Raw genomic sequence first — 16,313 nt, forward strand, 5'->3', positions numbered from 1 at the left:
GTGTGTGCATGGTTAGGTTTACAAGCTGTGGCATGTGTGTGTATGGTTAGGGTTATAGGCTATGGGTTTTGTGTATGGTTAGGGATATGGTCTGTGGGGTGTGTGTGTGTGGTTAGGGTTATAGGCTGTGGGGTGTGTGTATGGTTAGGGATATAGTCTGTGGGGGGTGTGTGTATGGTTAGGGTTACAAGCTGTGGGATGTGTGTGCATGGTTAGGGTTATAGGCTATGGGGTGTGTGTATGGTTAGGGTTATAGGCTGTGTGTGTGTGTGTGTGTGTGTGTGTGTGTGTGTGTGTATGTAAGATTAGGGCTACAGGCTGTGGGATGTGTGTGCATGGTTAGGGTTACAAGCTGTGGGATGTGTGTGTGTGGTTAGGCCGGTTTCACACACTCCAGCTCCTGCCGGACTGTGAAATCCTGCACGGCCAGGAAGCCGTGCCGCACACGGGGGGGGTCAGCGCATAACCGCCCATGCGCAGACCCCCCGGCTACCGGGTCAGGGCTTCGCAGGGACGGGCTCCTTTTGGAGCCCTGTCCCTGCGCCCTTACATTAATAAATCCCAGCGGTATTGCACGATACCGCAATGCGATGTCCGGCAATGTCATCACGCCGGCATCGCTATGTAATGTTAAATGCGCCAGTTAGACTGTTACAGCACACATAACATCACCCTTGGACTGATACTGCACATGTAGCATCACCCCTGGACTGATACTGCACACATAGCATCACCCTTGGACTGATACTGCACATGTAGCATCACCACTGGACTTATACGGCACACATAGCATCACCCTGGGACTGATACTGCACATGTAGCATCACCCCTGTACTGATATGGCACATTATCAGCACCCTTGGACTAATACCACACATAGCATCACCCTCAGACTCAGAGGCGGAACTAGCGAGTAGTGGGCCCAAGTGCAAAAAATATTCTTTGGGCCCCCCGCCCCACTCAAAATGGGAACAGTGTGCGCCAAAGACGGCTGCAGTGTGTGTGTGTGTGTGTGTGTGTGTGTGTGTGTGCGCATAAGATTAGGGCTACAGGCTGTGGGATGTGTGTGCATGGTTAGGTTTACAAGCTGTGGCATGTGTGTGTATGGTTAGGGTTATAGGCTATGGGTTTTGTGTATGGTTAGGGATATAGTCTGTGGGGTGTGTGTGTATGGTTAGGGTTATAGGCTGTGGGGTGTGTGTATGGTTAGGGATATAGTCTGTGGGGGGTGTGTGTATGGTTAGGGTTACAAGCTGTGGGATGTGTGTGCATGGTTAGGGTTATAGGCTATGGGGTGTGTGTATGGTTAGGGTTATAGGCTGTGTGTGTGTGTGAGATTAGGGCTACAGGCTGTGGGATGTGTGCGCATGGTTAGGGTTACAAGCTGTGGGATGTGTGTGTATGGTTAGGCCGGTATCACACACTCCGGCTCCTGCCGGACTGTGAAATCCCGCACGGCCAGGGAGCCGTGCCGCACACATTAGTTGTGAATGGACACTATTGTGTCCATTCACACGTGACGGCCACTGCCCGGCTGCACGGCTGCAGCCGGATCCCGCCACTGGAAGGGACGGCTGCCGGGCTGTGGCCATCCCCTCCATGATAAACTACTGTGTGCGGCACGGCTTCCTGGCCGTGCGGGATTTCACCGACCGGCAGGAGCCAGAGTGTGTGAAACCGGCCTATGGGTTATAGGCTGTGGGATGTGTGTGTATGGTTAGGTTATAGGCTATGGGGTGTGTGTATGGTTAGGGTTATAGGCTGCGGGGCGTGTGTATGGTTAGGGTTATAGGCTGTGGGGTGTGTGTGTATGGTTAGGGTTATAGGCTACGTGTGTGTGTGTTTGTATGTGGTTAGGGTTATAGGCTGCGGTGTGTATGTATGGTTAGTGTTATAATCTGGGTGTGTGTGTATGGTTAGGGTTATAGGCTGCGGGGTTTGTGTATGGTTAGGGGTGTAGCCTGCGTGGTGTGTGTGTGGTTAGGGTTATAGGCTGCGGTGTGTGTGTATGGTTAGGGTTATAGGCTGCGGTGTGTGCGTATGGTTAGGGTTATAGGCTGTGGGGTGTGTGTGTGTATGGTTAGGGTTATAGGCTGCAGGGGGTGTGGTTAGGGTTATAGGCTAAGTGGTGTGTATGTGTGGTTAGGGTTATAGGCTAAGTGGTGTGTATGTGTGGTTAGGGTTATAGGCTGTGGGGTGTGTGTGTATGGTTAGGGTTATAGACTGCAGTGTGTATGGTTAGCGTTATAGGCTGCAGTGTGTGTGGTTAGGGTTATAGGCTGCAGAGTGTCTGCCTGCGTGGTTAGTGAAATAGACTGCTACGGGCGGGAGAGTATGGGTAGGTTTAGGCTGTGGGGAGGGGGATAAGTGGGGTTAGGCTGCAGGTGGGTGGTGAATGGTTGGGCTGTGGAGGGGCTGTATATATAGGGTTAAGTCTATGGGGAATGTATAGTTAGGGCTAGGTTACTGGGGTGTGTATAACTAACGTTACGCTGAGGGTGGGGTGTGTTACAGTTGGGCAACAGGGGAAGGGGGGTGTATATTTAGTTAGGCTGGGAGGGTTAGGGTTTGTGCCCCTATTACATTTTTTATTAATTTCTTCGGCACCCTCAGCCGCCCCCCCCCCCCCCCCCCTTTAAATATAACAATGTTTTTTGCCACCAGCTTCTGTTTTATTTTAACAAGTGTATGCAGCGCGCGGGCCCCATCCCCGCTCCTTTATAATTCCTAATGTTTCAGCATAGCATAATGCGCTCCCCCCCCTCTCCTCCAAGTAACTTACCCCTGGCACGGCAGCGCTGCTGTCTGTGACACTCACGCTCCGCCACTCCTCCTGGAGCCCTCCGTGCTCAGCCTCAGAGCAGACAGGAATTCACTTCCTGTCAGGCTCCAAGACTGAGAGCAGCAACAGGCAGCCTTGCGATTGGCTACCTGTTGGAAGGAGGACGGTCACCGCTGGACACAGAATGGATGCCGGGCGCTGCTGCCTTTGCTTCGGCATCCTTCCATGTCTGCCCCACATGTGCACGCACCTGCTGCCCTGCCATGTACCCACTGCCACCCGCGCGCGGCCATGCACAATATCAAAAAACTCCATGGAACTCTGTCATGCCGGGCAGGCGGCAGCACCGGGCCCCTTTAACCCCTTGGGCCCCGGTGCACTGCCCCGTCTGCACCGGCGGTAGTTCCGCCCCTGCTCAGACTGATATGGCGTACTTGGCTCACCACAGGAATTATATGGCAGACTGGGCTCACCCCAGGAATTGCTTGGCACATATAGCGACACCCTTGACCTGATACAGCATACATGGCGGCACACATGACAGCAATCGTGTAGTAAAAAAAAAGAGAAAAAGTTTTAATAAAAAGGGCAGCTCCCCAGGAACTATATGGCTGATTTAGCAGCACCCCATAAATTATATGACACATTTGGCTCACCCCAAAAATTATACAGCACACTTGGCTCACCCCTGGACTGATACGACACCTTGCAGTAAGAAAAAAAAGAAAAAAAATTTTTTTTTTTCTTTTAATTAAAAAAAGGCAGCTCCTAAGGACTGATACGGCAGACTTATCAGCACCGACATAAATTATACAGCATACTCGGTTCATCCCTGGACTGATACAGCACCCCTGGTTTTACTTTTAATAAAAAAAGGGGGGGGGGGCAGCTCCCCTCGACTGAGGCAGAGACTGACAGAGGGCATCAGACACATTCCCCAAGTGGTCACACTGCAAAACTCATATGCTGCTCTTGCAGGGTTGGAATGTATGACCAACATAGGCAATAAAGAACAGGAAGATATGAGGACTTCTACCTCTTCTAACTGTAGGACCAGGAAAAATTCACCTCCAAAAAGGACTGCACTTCTTTTGGGAGATTCCATAATTAGAGGAGTTAATCTGGGAAATGATACTAAAGTAGAGAAACAAGTAAGGTGCTTACCTGGAGCCACAGCTCCAAGAGATAAAGAACGCATGCTAAGAATTGTAAAGGCAGCAAGAAAAGATGGGGAGGTGGATGTCATCGTCCACCTTGGCACAAATGACCTGGTTAATGCTGAAGTCATGGCCGTAAAAGATGAATTTAGAAAGTTAGGAACTGCTCTAAAACAGGTGGCAACCACTGTAACTTTTTCAGAAGTATTGCCAGTACACCAAGGGGAAGATAGAACTCTGAGAATTAGAAACTTCAATGTTTGGCTAAGGAATTGGTGCAACGAGGAGAGATTTGGATATTTAGGTCAAAGTCAAGCTACCTGGCAAGACAGAGCTTTATATAAAAGTGATGGCCTGCACCCATCTTCAAGGGGAACGAGAATATTAAGTGAGAAGTTTGGAAGCTACATAAGCAACTATTTAAACTAGCAGAGGGGGGCAGTGAACCAAATAAGAATGAAGAAATCTGCTCCCCCAACCTAGAGGTATTGTCTCTGCAGGCAAATGGAATAGGAAGCCTATCCACTGCAACAGAAGATAATGCCGATCAAAACCGAATAGATATAGGCAGAAAGATGAACATAGCTAGCAGCAGGAGAAGCACAAACACAACTTTAAGAGCTATGTGTGCAAATGCTAGGAGCTTAGGAAATAAAATCCCAGAACTAATTGCAATAATGACAAGGGATGAACTGGATATTGTGGCTATTACAGAGACATGGTGCAATGAAAATCATGACTGGGACATAGCTATACCAGGATATACTTTATTTAGGAAGGACAGAATGGGAAAAATTGGAGGAGGGGTTGCAATATATGTGAAAAAATATAAAAAGACTACCTTAATACAAAGTATTGAAGAAAAAACGGAGGCCCTTTGGGTGACCATAGAAACAGGGGAGAAGGCGATTCTTCGTATAGGGGTGATCTACAGACCACCAGGTCAGGAAGAGGAACTAGACAAGAGCCTATTGCAGGACATCAACAAAATGGCATTAAAAGGAGAGGTGATAATCATGGGAGACTTTAATCTACCTGATGTAAACTGGGAGCTGCCTGTTGCAAGTTCCACCAGAAGTAGGGACATGCTGAATTCCTTGCAAGGAGCATCCCTCCAGCAATTGGTGAGGGAGCCCACTCGTAAGGACGCAATATTAGACTTAATACTTACAAATGGTGACAGAATATCTGACATAAATGTGGGTGAAAATCTGGGATCCAGTGACCATCAAGCAGTATGGTTCAAAATAAAGACAGAGACTGACTCATCGCACACAAAAACAAAGGTGTTAGATTTTAGGAAGGCTGATTTTGTAGAGATGGAAACTCTGTAAGGGATTCTTTGGCAGAGTGGAAGAACTTGGAAGGAGTGCAGGATAAGTGGGAAAAATTAAAAAGTGCAATTCTAAAAGCAACAGAACTTTGTGTCAAAAGAGTTAGGAAAAACACAAGAAAAAGAAAGCCATTGTGGTTTGCAAAAGAAGTAGCAAGTATTGTGAAAGCAAAAAAGTTGGCCTTTAAGAAATTTAAGCAGACGCAGAAGAATGAGGACAAAGAGGTGTATCTTGTTAGACAGAAGGAGGCTAAGAAGGTAATCAGATGTGCAAAAGCACAGGCTGAAGAGAAAATGGCCCAGTCAGTGGGTAAAGGGGGGAAAACTTTTTTTAGGTATATAAGTGAAAGGAGAAAAACAAAAAGTGGAATAATTAGACTGAAGACAGAGAGTGGAAGTTTTCTTGAGGGGGACAATGTAATAGCAGATAATATTAATAATTATTTCTGCTCAGTATTCACTGCTGAAAGAGAGGGGAAGGGGCCACAGTTAAGTTGCAAGTATAGTCAGAAAACTGAGGGAGAGACAGGTACATTTACAGAGGAGAAAGTCCTCACAGAACTCTCAAAACTGAAAGTGGATAAATCAATGGGGCCAGATGGGATACATCCAAGGATACTAAAAGAGCTTAAAGGGGAGCTGTTAAAACCAATAACAGAATTATTCAACCAGTCACTAGCTACTGGAGTAATCCCAGAGGACTGGAAAACAGCGAATGTAGTCCCACTGCACAAAAGTGGAAGCAAGGAATAGGTAAGCAACTATCGACCAGTGAGCCTTACATCAGTAGTAGGGAAATTGATGGAAACACTCTTAAAACAAAGAGTTGTAGAATATCTCAAAACCAGCAATTTACAGGATCCAAAACAGCATGGGTTTACTGGGGGAAGATCATGTCAAACAAATCTTATTGACTTTTTTGACTGGGTGCCTAAAGTAATAGATCAAGGTGGGGCTGTAGATGTAGCTTATCTAGACTTTAGTAAAGCTTTTGACACTGTCCCACATCGCAGACTGTTAAATAAACTTGAAAGCTTGGGATTGGATTCTAAGATAGTTGAATGGATAAGAGCGTGGTTGCAGGACAGAAAACAGAGAGTTGTAGTAAACGGAGTACAATCAAAGGAGGGAAAGGTTACAAGTGGAGTACCCCAGGGATCTGTACTTGGACCGGTGCTTTTTAATATCTTTATTGGTGATATTGCAAATGGAATTGAGGGTAAAATGTGCCTTTTTGCAGATGACACAAAGGTATGCAACAGGGTAGACACACCAGGAGGGGTAAAACAAATGATTGAGGATCTAGGCAGATTAGAGAAATGGTCAAGAGAATGGCAACTACAGTTTAATGCCAAAAAATGCAAAATCATGCACTTGGGTCTCAGAAATCCAAAGACTCAATATAGTATAAATGGCACTATAATGGAAACTACTGAGGAAGAGAGGGATCTAGGTGTCACTATTTCAGGGGACTTAAAAGCAGGTAGGCAATGTAACAAAGCAATGAAGAAGGCAAGTCAGATGCTTGGTTGCATAGGGAGAGGTATCAGCAGTAGAAAGAAAGAAGTAATAATGCCACTGTATAGGTCATTGGTACGACCTCACCTAGAGTATTGTGTTCAGTTCTGGAGGCCATATCTCCAGAAGGATATAAATACATTAGAGACTGTACAAAGAAGAGCAACTAAAATGGTGCATGGCCTACATCACAAAACGTACCAGGAAAGACTAAAAGATCTTAATATGTATACTTTAGAGCAGAGAAGGGAAAGGGGGGACATGATAGAAACTTTCAAATATATCAAGGGCTTTAACAAGGTACAGGTGGGAGACATTCTTCACAGGAAGAGGAGCAACAGAACACGAGGACATGCACTGAAACTAGAGGGAGGAAGATTCAGGGGAAATGCGAGGAAGAATTTTTTCACAGAAAGAGTAGTAGATAAGTGGAATAGCCTCCCAACAGAGGTGGTAGACGCAAATACAGTAGTACAATTTAAACATGCTTGGGTTAAGCATATTGATATCCTTACAAAAAAAATAAGGATCAAATATGGTTTGAGGTAACATGTTTAAAAAAAGGGGCAGACTAGATGGGCCAAGTGGTTCTTATCTGCCGTCAAATTCTATGTTTCTATGTTTCTATGACACCGGGCAACACAGCTGGATTGATACGGGACAATGGGCAGCACAGATGGACTGATATGGCACTCTTAACACCCCTTGCTGTAAAAAAAAAAAAAAAAATTATTTTCTTTAAAAAAAAAAAAAGTGTAGCACCCCAGGACTAATATGGCAGATTTAGCAGAGTAAATGATATGGCACACTTGCTCACTCCTGGACACCTTTTTTATTTTAAAGTAAAAAAAAAAGGGGGGGGGGGCAGCTGGGCAGCTCCCGTGGACTAATATGGGTCAGTAGGCAACACAGGGCAGCCCTGTAATAAAAAATTAAATTACTTTTTTTTTTTAGAGAGCGCCTAAGTTGTCCGACACAGCAGTCCCATATAACAACCCCCCTTAGTAGTTGTACCCTAAGTAGTTTTCCACTTAGTATAGTTTCCCTCTCAGTTAAGTTAGGCAACTCCTATTAGTTCCACCATTAGTTTGTCCCCCATTAGTTATATTGTCTCTCTGCAGCCCCCATAGCTTTCCCCTCTCTGCAGACAGCACAGACACACCTATGCTGTATGCAATTGCTTGTATGAAATTATAAAAGGCATACCTCCCAAGTTTTGGGAAACATGATGCGGGACACCCACACGGGGGAGCCGCAGGCTGCACTGAAAAGGGGCGTGGCATATACAAAGGAGGGGCATGGCATATGCAAACGATGCCACACCCCCTGTTCGTCCTCTGCAATGCTGAATAGATGTATATTCCTTTCGGCTGGGGGGAATCCCAACTGCCCCCGTGCTGCGGGACACTGCCAGGTAGGGGGGCGATACTGTCCCAAAAAAACCAGGATCCTTTTAGTGCCCATGTTTATTTCAGCTCCTCAAGGGTGTGTTTATGTTGCACTCTCCAGTGCTTCACCCTATTGGACCAGCTTCTTTCCTAGGCTTGTAGCTGCTGCTAGAATAATATAGTAATGTTTCATTTGACATTTTGCACTGCTTAAATGGGTTTCTAAGATTAAAATACATGTGTCACAAGGTGTTAGAAATACATTAAATGGGCTGCTCGTTTAAAATAATGATGATAAAAAGCATAAATATGCTGCTAATTTGGAGCTGAGGTGTCACAAGATGGTTTTATATAGCATAAATGTGCAAGGCCACAGCCCATTTAAATATGGGGGCGTGGCCCTTTGGGAGCAGCTCTTTGACTTACCATCACATATTTTCAGGCTCATTGCATGGATTGGGGCGGGGCTTTCCTGACATGCTAAGGTGGTAACATTGCCATGAAAAAATCGTGAAAATTCATGTCGACCTTTATACATGTCAGTCAATTCAATATCAACATTTTTCTTGTTTCGACCATCTACCATCCTGCATGTTTATAGTTAATTATTTTTGGTACTTGTGTAGTTTCACGGGGGCAGTTACGTAGTCAGCGTAGTGTCCCTGTCAGAATCAGCGTAGTGCTCCCACAGCCAGCGTAGTTAGCATCCCTATTAATATCAGCGTTGTGTTTCCACAGCCAGCATAGTCAGTTTGTGTCTGCGACTGTGTGTACGTTCGCTCCTAACCTGAGCTTAAGCAGTAAGCGTAGTCAGTCAGCATTACGCAGTTAGCATAGTCAGTCAGCGTTGTCAGCGCTTATTACATTGTGTGGGAACCATTGACCATTTTAACCTGCCTGACCTGACAGGTGTGAATGTGTTCCTGAAACACCCCCACTATCCACGCCAGCCCGAAGAGTGGCGAGCGCAGCGACCTGTTCATTCCCCCACTATCCACGTCGGCTAGAGTTGACTCAATCAAAAAAGTGAGAGGAACTACCGAGCCCAAAGCGCGGCGAGCCCCGCAAGGGGACGCATAAAACAAGCCTGAAGCGTAGTGAGCCCAGCGACGGGACGCTTATTACTTGATGTGTATTCCGCGTCCCCTCGCCGCGCTTCGGGCATAAAATAATGAATTTCCCCAAGATATCCTACAATGATAATGGCTACGGCTGCTGCAAGATGGATAACGTATCAGAAAGCATGGCACCTGGCAGGTGCACAGGTGCACTCATTATTCAGACACATTTTTCCACAGGTGGAGATAATTATTTCACCTGTGATTCTGTGTGGAGGCCTGGAAAATGTGCACTGTTGGGGGTACTTGAGGACCAGAGTTGGGAACCACTGCCATAGAATAAACATATGTGAGTGCTTCAACAACATTTAAGTGATTCAAACAAGCTTCAGGGTGTCACCATATGTGCATTCTCAGACTATACCCGGCAAATAGACAGGTGTTCTTCAGGCACTAATAAGTAAATATTTCTTTACTGTAACTATATTGGATGGACAGTGTTGTGAAATTAAAGGCCTTTGATAAAGCTGCTATTTAAGCAGGGAAACGCATCAGGAGTTTGCCATTGACCTGAGGAGTACCTTTGGGGACCAACCTAGGATCCAATATACACAAGGAGGACGATACTGCTTCACAAGGTGGACTTTCTCTGTTAGAGGAACTGCAATATACCGAACAGGCTGTTCGCCTAATCTTCACAAGGAGCGCATTGGACTGCATGTATCCAAGTATAACTTTCTATCTATCTTGTGGCGACCAGCGTGGTAATTATAATAACCTCCGGAGATATCCCTTATTTCCTCCATCTATAAATTGGCAAATATGGCTACAACATATGTCCCCAGACCTATCACATATTTATGTGACAACTCAATACCTCAGGCCGATCTAATCAAATTCTTTTGTGCCTTTTAATTATTGTGTGATTATTTTATGTATTTTATTACTGTGTATTAAAATTGTTTAATTTTAAAACTGTCTAGCGCTGCTTTTTATGCTCATGTGGTATTCCCATTAGCATATTTTACATATTAGAAAACTAACATGTGTAATATAGTAGTAAGAGATATCTTGTATGAATAGATCCACAAGCAGTACATCCCGCCAACAGAGGAACCATCCGAGGCAAACATCTGGCGAGCCCTGCTACTTGGAGGGTGTACAGCATGGGTCTTCAAATTGTGGCCCTCCAGATGTTGTGAAACTACAAATCCCAGCATGCCTTGCCACAGTTTTAACACTCTCTTATAGCAAAACTGTGGCAAGGCATGCTGGGATTTGTAGTTTCACAACATCTGGAGGGCCACAGTTTGAAGACCCATGGTGTACAACCACGATACAGTATACAGAGGGGATTGTCACACTTGATCTGAAATCCACTGGGACATGACTTGAGTTCTGACTGAGGTTTAAATCTTGGAGGTTAGATGAAGTTCCTCTTCATGCATGGACTGCTATATCTGCTTGGAGTACTTGTATACTAACCAGAGTGTTTGATACAGCAAGAACCCATGGAAAGGGATAATCTGCCAGTAGCAGAAGATTACCAAGAACAGGAGTTGGAGACACTCAGGACTGGGTTAGAACTGGTTACAACTAAGCCAGGCAAGCAGCGCAGCCACCGACAGAGGATCTGGCATTGCGGTATGACATGGATGGAAGTACAAGTTAAGTATAGTGCAGGGTTGCCGACTTTCACAGTCTCCTCTCCGGGAGAAGCCCGGAGAGGAGACAGTCAGCATCACCTCTGGGGGTGGGGCCTGATGGAGACATCATCAGTCCCTGCCCCCAGTACTGCAAATCCAGCAATATGCGGGTCTCCGGTGAGGGTGCGGGGCTAAATATGCACAATTAGCATATTTAGCCCCGCCCCTTCCACCGAAAAAGCCACGAATCGCGGCAATTTCAAGCTTCTACAACCAGGTATGTTAGGGGCGGAAGGGGGTCTGCCGGAATCCGGGAGGGTGGCCCACCTTTCCGGGGGGCCGGGAGGGGGACCCGATTTTCGGGATCCTCCCGGCCATTCCGGGAGGGTTGGCAACCCTGGTATAGTGATCAGCAAAGTAATACATAGCCTTCACCATCTTAGAGGCTTACAGAAAAGTACAATAATAATAACAACAACATATAGGGCCTTATTTTGGTTCATTCTTTCTGACAAAATCCTTCTTAGATTGACAAAACCATGTGCACTGCAGGGGGGCAGATGTAACATGTGCAGAGAGAATTAGATTTGGCTGAGTAATTTTGTTTCTGTGCAGGGAAAATACTGACTGCTTTATTTTTACACTGCAATATAGATCTCACTTTGAAGTAAAACCCCACCCAAATCTAACTCTCTCTGCACAAGTAACACCTGCCCCACCTGCAGTGCACATGGTTTTGCCCATCTAAGAAGGATTTTGCCAGAAAGAATGAACCAAAATAAGGCCCATAGTATGAGTGGGACCAAAGTACAAATTCCAAGCATAACTCAATGATTCCCGATGACTTGCTCAAGATGCAGGCTTTAAGATGGCAGGCAAGTCTGACTTGTACCACATTTATGGGGATACGGTCGGTTGGTCGACCTAATGATGAACGACACCACTGGGTCGACATACTGCAAGTTCAATATGGGTCTAGGTCGACATGGCACAAGATTGATAGGTCGTTGGGACAACACAAGCATTAGGTCAACATGGTCTAGGTCGACAGTCAAAAGGTCAATATGGGGTTTTTCACAGTTTTTTGAGCCGACATGTGCCGACAGGCGGTATTTCATGCCCTACCATCCACTAGGGTGTGGTGGGAGAATAAAATAGTGTTTTGAGCGCAGTGAGGCACTGTGTCTGAATCATGGAAAGTGCAGCGAGCCACGCGAAGGGACGCGGTGCACTTAATCCTGTGTTCATGTTGACTGTGTTGACATTCTGTAAAAAAACAGTATAAAAACCCCATGTTGACCTTTTGACTGTCGACCTAGACCATGTCGACCTAATGCTTGTGATGACCTAATGACCTGTTGACCTTGCCCCATGTCGATCTAGACCCATGTCGACTTTGCAGTATGTCAACCTAGTGGTGTCGACCTAATGACCAACCATCTTTAGGTCATCCATATGATCCATACCCCATTTATGTATCTTGGTATACTTAAGAGTTCAGATGCTTTCGAGTCTAGTTGTCACCCATAGTGTGGGTACACATAAGATGATACCTTGTCTGTTGCAAGCTTCGGACCAACACATTATCCACATTGTCTTGTGTGCACACTCCATTGCGCACTCCATCTTGACATTGGCCTGTCAAATGTTATGTTTGCATGTCAGATGTGGGGGGATGCGGTCATCTATTAGAATGAACTTAGGTCTACAGTCATTAGGTCGACCCCACTAGGTCGACTGGCAGGAAGGTCGACCTGACTTAAGGTCGACATGGGCCAAGGTCGACATGACTTAAGGTCGAATTTGCATAAAGGTCGACATGAGGAAGGTCGACTGGTCATAAGGTCGACATGGGTTTTTCACTGTTTTTTGAGCCGACATGTGCCGACAGGCGGTATTTCATGCCCTACCATCCACTAGGGCGTGGTGGGAGAATAAAATAGTGTGCCGAGCGCAGCGAGGCACCGTGCCCGAAGCATTGCGAGCGAAGCGAGCGATGCGAGGGTCCGATTCTCATTGCCAACTGTGTCCATGTCGACTGTGTCGACATTCGGATAAAAAAACAGTGAAAAACCCATGTCGACCTTATGACCAGTCGACCTTCCTCATGTCGACCTTTATGCAAATTCGACCTTAAGTCATGTCGACCTTGGCCCATGTCGACCTTAAGTCAGGTCGACCTTCCTGCCAGTCGACCTAGTGGGGTCGACCTAATGACTGTAGACCTAAGTTCATTCTGACAGATGTCCCGATTCCGATGTGGGGACCCGACTGTTGAACCCCTGCTCCTAAATACAGCCACTGAACGATATAATGAGCAGTTCCAAGTGTCTAGCAACACTCCACAGTGCCATGTAATCCAGATGGTGAACCACTACTATAGAAGTTTATGCACAATGCACATTCTATTAAAATCCTGTATATCATTTAAGAAACCTTTAATTACATATTGAATTATCTGTTTAATTAGAATTTCTACAGTTTTCATTTTTTTTTATACTTCTCACTATACGACATGACTGTTCCAGAAGAATGTTAAATACACAGTCAATGATCAACTAAAATACAATAACACTTTCCTCCAGGCACTCCAGCTTCCTCCCACAATCCAAAAATATACTGGTAGGTCAATTAGCTCTCAAAGAGAACGAATACTAGTGTGTATGTGAGGGGGTGTACTTGATGAAGGGAATAAAAACTGAAATCTCCACTGAGGAAGGGATGGGAATGGTGTAATATTCTCTGCAAAGCTCCATTGAATATGTGTGCACATTGGGTTTATTTCAGACCTGCTCTCAGGATAAATGTTTTCAGTACTGAAACCATTATGGGTTCATTCCATCATGTAAACAAGCCCCAAACTGGTCAACCATGGCCTGGAATTCTTCAGAAATTGAGGAATCCTCCAATAAAAGGGGTCCCCACTCTAAACCTACACCTAAATGTCCTTCGGGCCTGGGGTGAAATCCCAGGGCTCTTCCCCACATCCCTGATGGTAATGTATGCATGGTGTAAAAATAGAATGATATTCTTCTTGAATGTCAAGTATACCTGCCCTGAAATGTCGGCACTTACAGAACCACATGTGCCAGCATACCTGGACAGTAAGGACCCACTGGCACCTGTAGTCCCACTGTCAAGAAAAAAAAAAGACTACAATCATGTCAAAATCCCGGGATCCCAACGATGACTGCCTAGTCTATTTCTGCTTTCGATTCTGATGCCGTGGGGGTGCGTATCGGGACAGAATCTGCTTCAAATGCAGCTAATCCAGTGTTATTTTTTTATTCATTTTGCCCTATATAGTCCAAATCAAATAAAAAATGACACTGAATCACACTGTGTGTACACAACTTTATGTATAGACTTACTTTTTAGAGCGAAGGCTAAAGAAATGATTTGACGGTGAGCGACCATCGAATGATTTCTCCTCCTTGTGGCCGCATGTGGGCAGATTGGTTAGAGTACACATCCCCCGGCTTGCTAGTGCAGGGATTCGCACAGCAGGGGGGGTGTTCGGAGGGGCAGTGTTTACCTGCTCCCCGGCCAGCAATATATGCAGCCTAGCAAGCAGGTCTGAATCAGGCTCTTTATTACTTGGTTTTACTCTTTTGTTTTGGGGTGTCACACCCTGCACCTAGATATAGTGCTAGGCACCCCCTAGCTTTGATGTTGACTTGGGGGGGGGGGGGTTTACACATAAATTTGTGCAAATATATATAGCCAATATCTCTAAATTCTATTATCATTCCGACCGCTTTACTACTGGTAATACAATACAGGGTAGATTTATTATAGCGCTATAACAGTTCCTGCTTCACCTCATTAGCGAGGCAAAGCAGGAGGGGACACCGACAAGATGTATCAATATCTTGCCGGCTGAAGCGGGGGAGCGCTAACTCCCCCCTCCGGGAGACAGCGCCGTCTCTCTCCTCCCCCCCCCCCCCCGGCTGACTGTGCGGGATCTAGCTACTCTCGCGAGATCCCCAGCGCAGCTCAGAGCCAGCAGCAGGGACAGCGCTGTCCCTGCTGTGGGCATAGGGCATCGCCGCCTGCAGCTGTCAAAGTTGATAGCTGCAGACGGCGGAACCGTTCATAAATTAGGCAGAAGGCAGGCACGCACTACGAAATATCATAGCTGCGCTTTGCCTCCTGCCCCACAGCGCCGCACGCTAGACACCCGCTCGGCGGGTGTCGTAGATCAGGGGAAGCGATATCCCCTGCCACAACGCACAGGGATAGCGCATATTCCCCTGATCGACCAGTCATAAATCTACCCCACAGTGAGCTGAGGGAAACCATGGATTTCTTACTTACTCAGTATTACCCCTCCATTTCATGCATCTGAATGGTATTACTAAACTAATTGAGCATCTATCACTAATATATATATATATATATATATATACGTGCTGTAGCTCTGGCACTCAGTCGACACACATAGTTACTGTTTCTGTTGCCTTCCTCCGATACAGGACTCCACAAAATATGGCTCCCACACACAACCAACTGGTGGACGGCGGCACTCAGAAATAACGACACGTACACATGCCAATAACTGCCAACGTTTCAATGTTGGAACATTTTCGTCAGGGCAATAATACAAATAAAACACTCACCATTTATGTGCTCAACTGAACCAGACCCCCAGCATCCGCGCGCGCCGTGCAGCAGCGTGGCCACGCCGGCACGCGTCGATGACGTCACCCCCTGTGCGCCCGTCACCATAGTTACATAACAATGCTGTAAGAAACGAACAGAATGCATAAAAATATCGCAATAAAATTACAACTTATGCAGCATAGTGGTACAATAATGATAAATCATGCGGTATTAGAGTACCAGTAATCACAGAAAGCAATTCAAGCCCAATGTCTCATTCAAACCAAACGGACTCAGTGAATGAAGCATATAAATCCACCGTGATTCTTTTTGCAGCAGCAATTTAGATCTATTACCTCCTCGCACCAATGGAGGCACATGATCAACAATCATATGTTTAAAAGCTGTAGGCGAATGCCCCATCTGGGCATAATGCCGGGCCACCGGTTGCTCGCTGGAGCCTTTAAGCACTGCTGTTCTGATGGCAAGTCTATGTTGGGCCATCCTGACCTTAAACTGACAGTCAGTTTTGCCAACATAGAACTTACCACAGGGACACACCAAAACATAAATGACGAACTGTGAGCTACATGTGAGTCTGTGGTTAATTTTAAAAATCTTGTTGTTAAATGGGTTTTTAATGTGGTCCCCAGTCCACATATATCCACATGTAACACAGCCCGTACATTTAACACAGCCTACCTTGGGGGTTCCTAGAAAAGTACCCGGTTTGTGTTTGTTGAAATTGGTAATATCGGTGTGTACAAGCTTATCCCGCAAATTAGGACCTCTAGAGTAACTAGTGATGAGTTTTTTGTTAACTAGACCT

The sequence above is a fragment of the Crinia signifera genome, chromosome 5 (assembly GCF_055691185.1).
Source record: "Crinia signifera chromosome 5, ASM5569118v1, whole genome shotgun sequence".
NCBI lineage: Eukaryota > Metazoa > Chordata > Amphibia > Anura > Myobatrachidae > Crinia > Crinia signifera.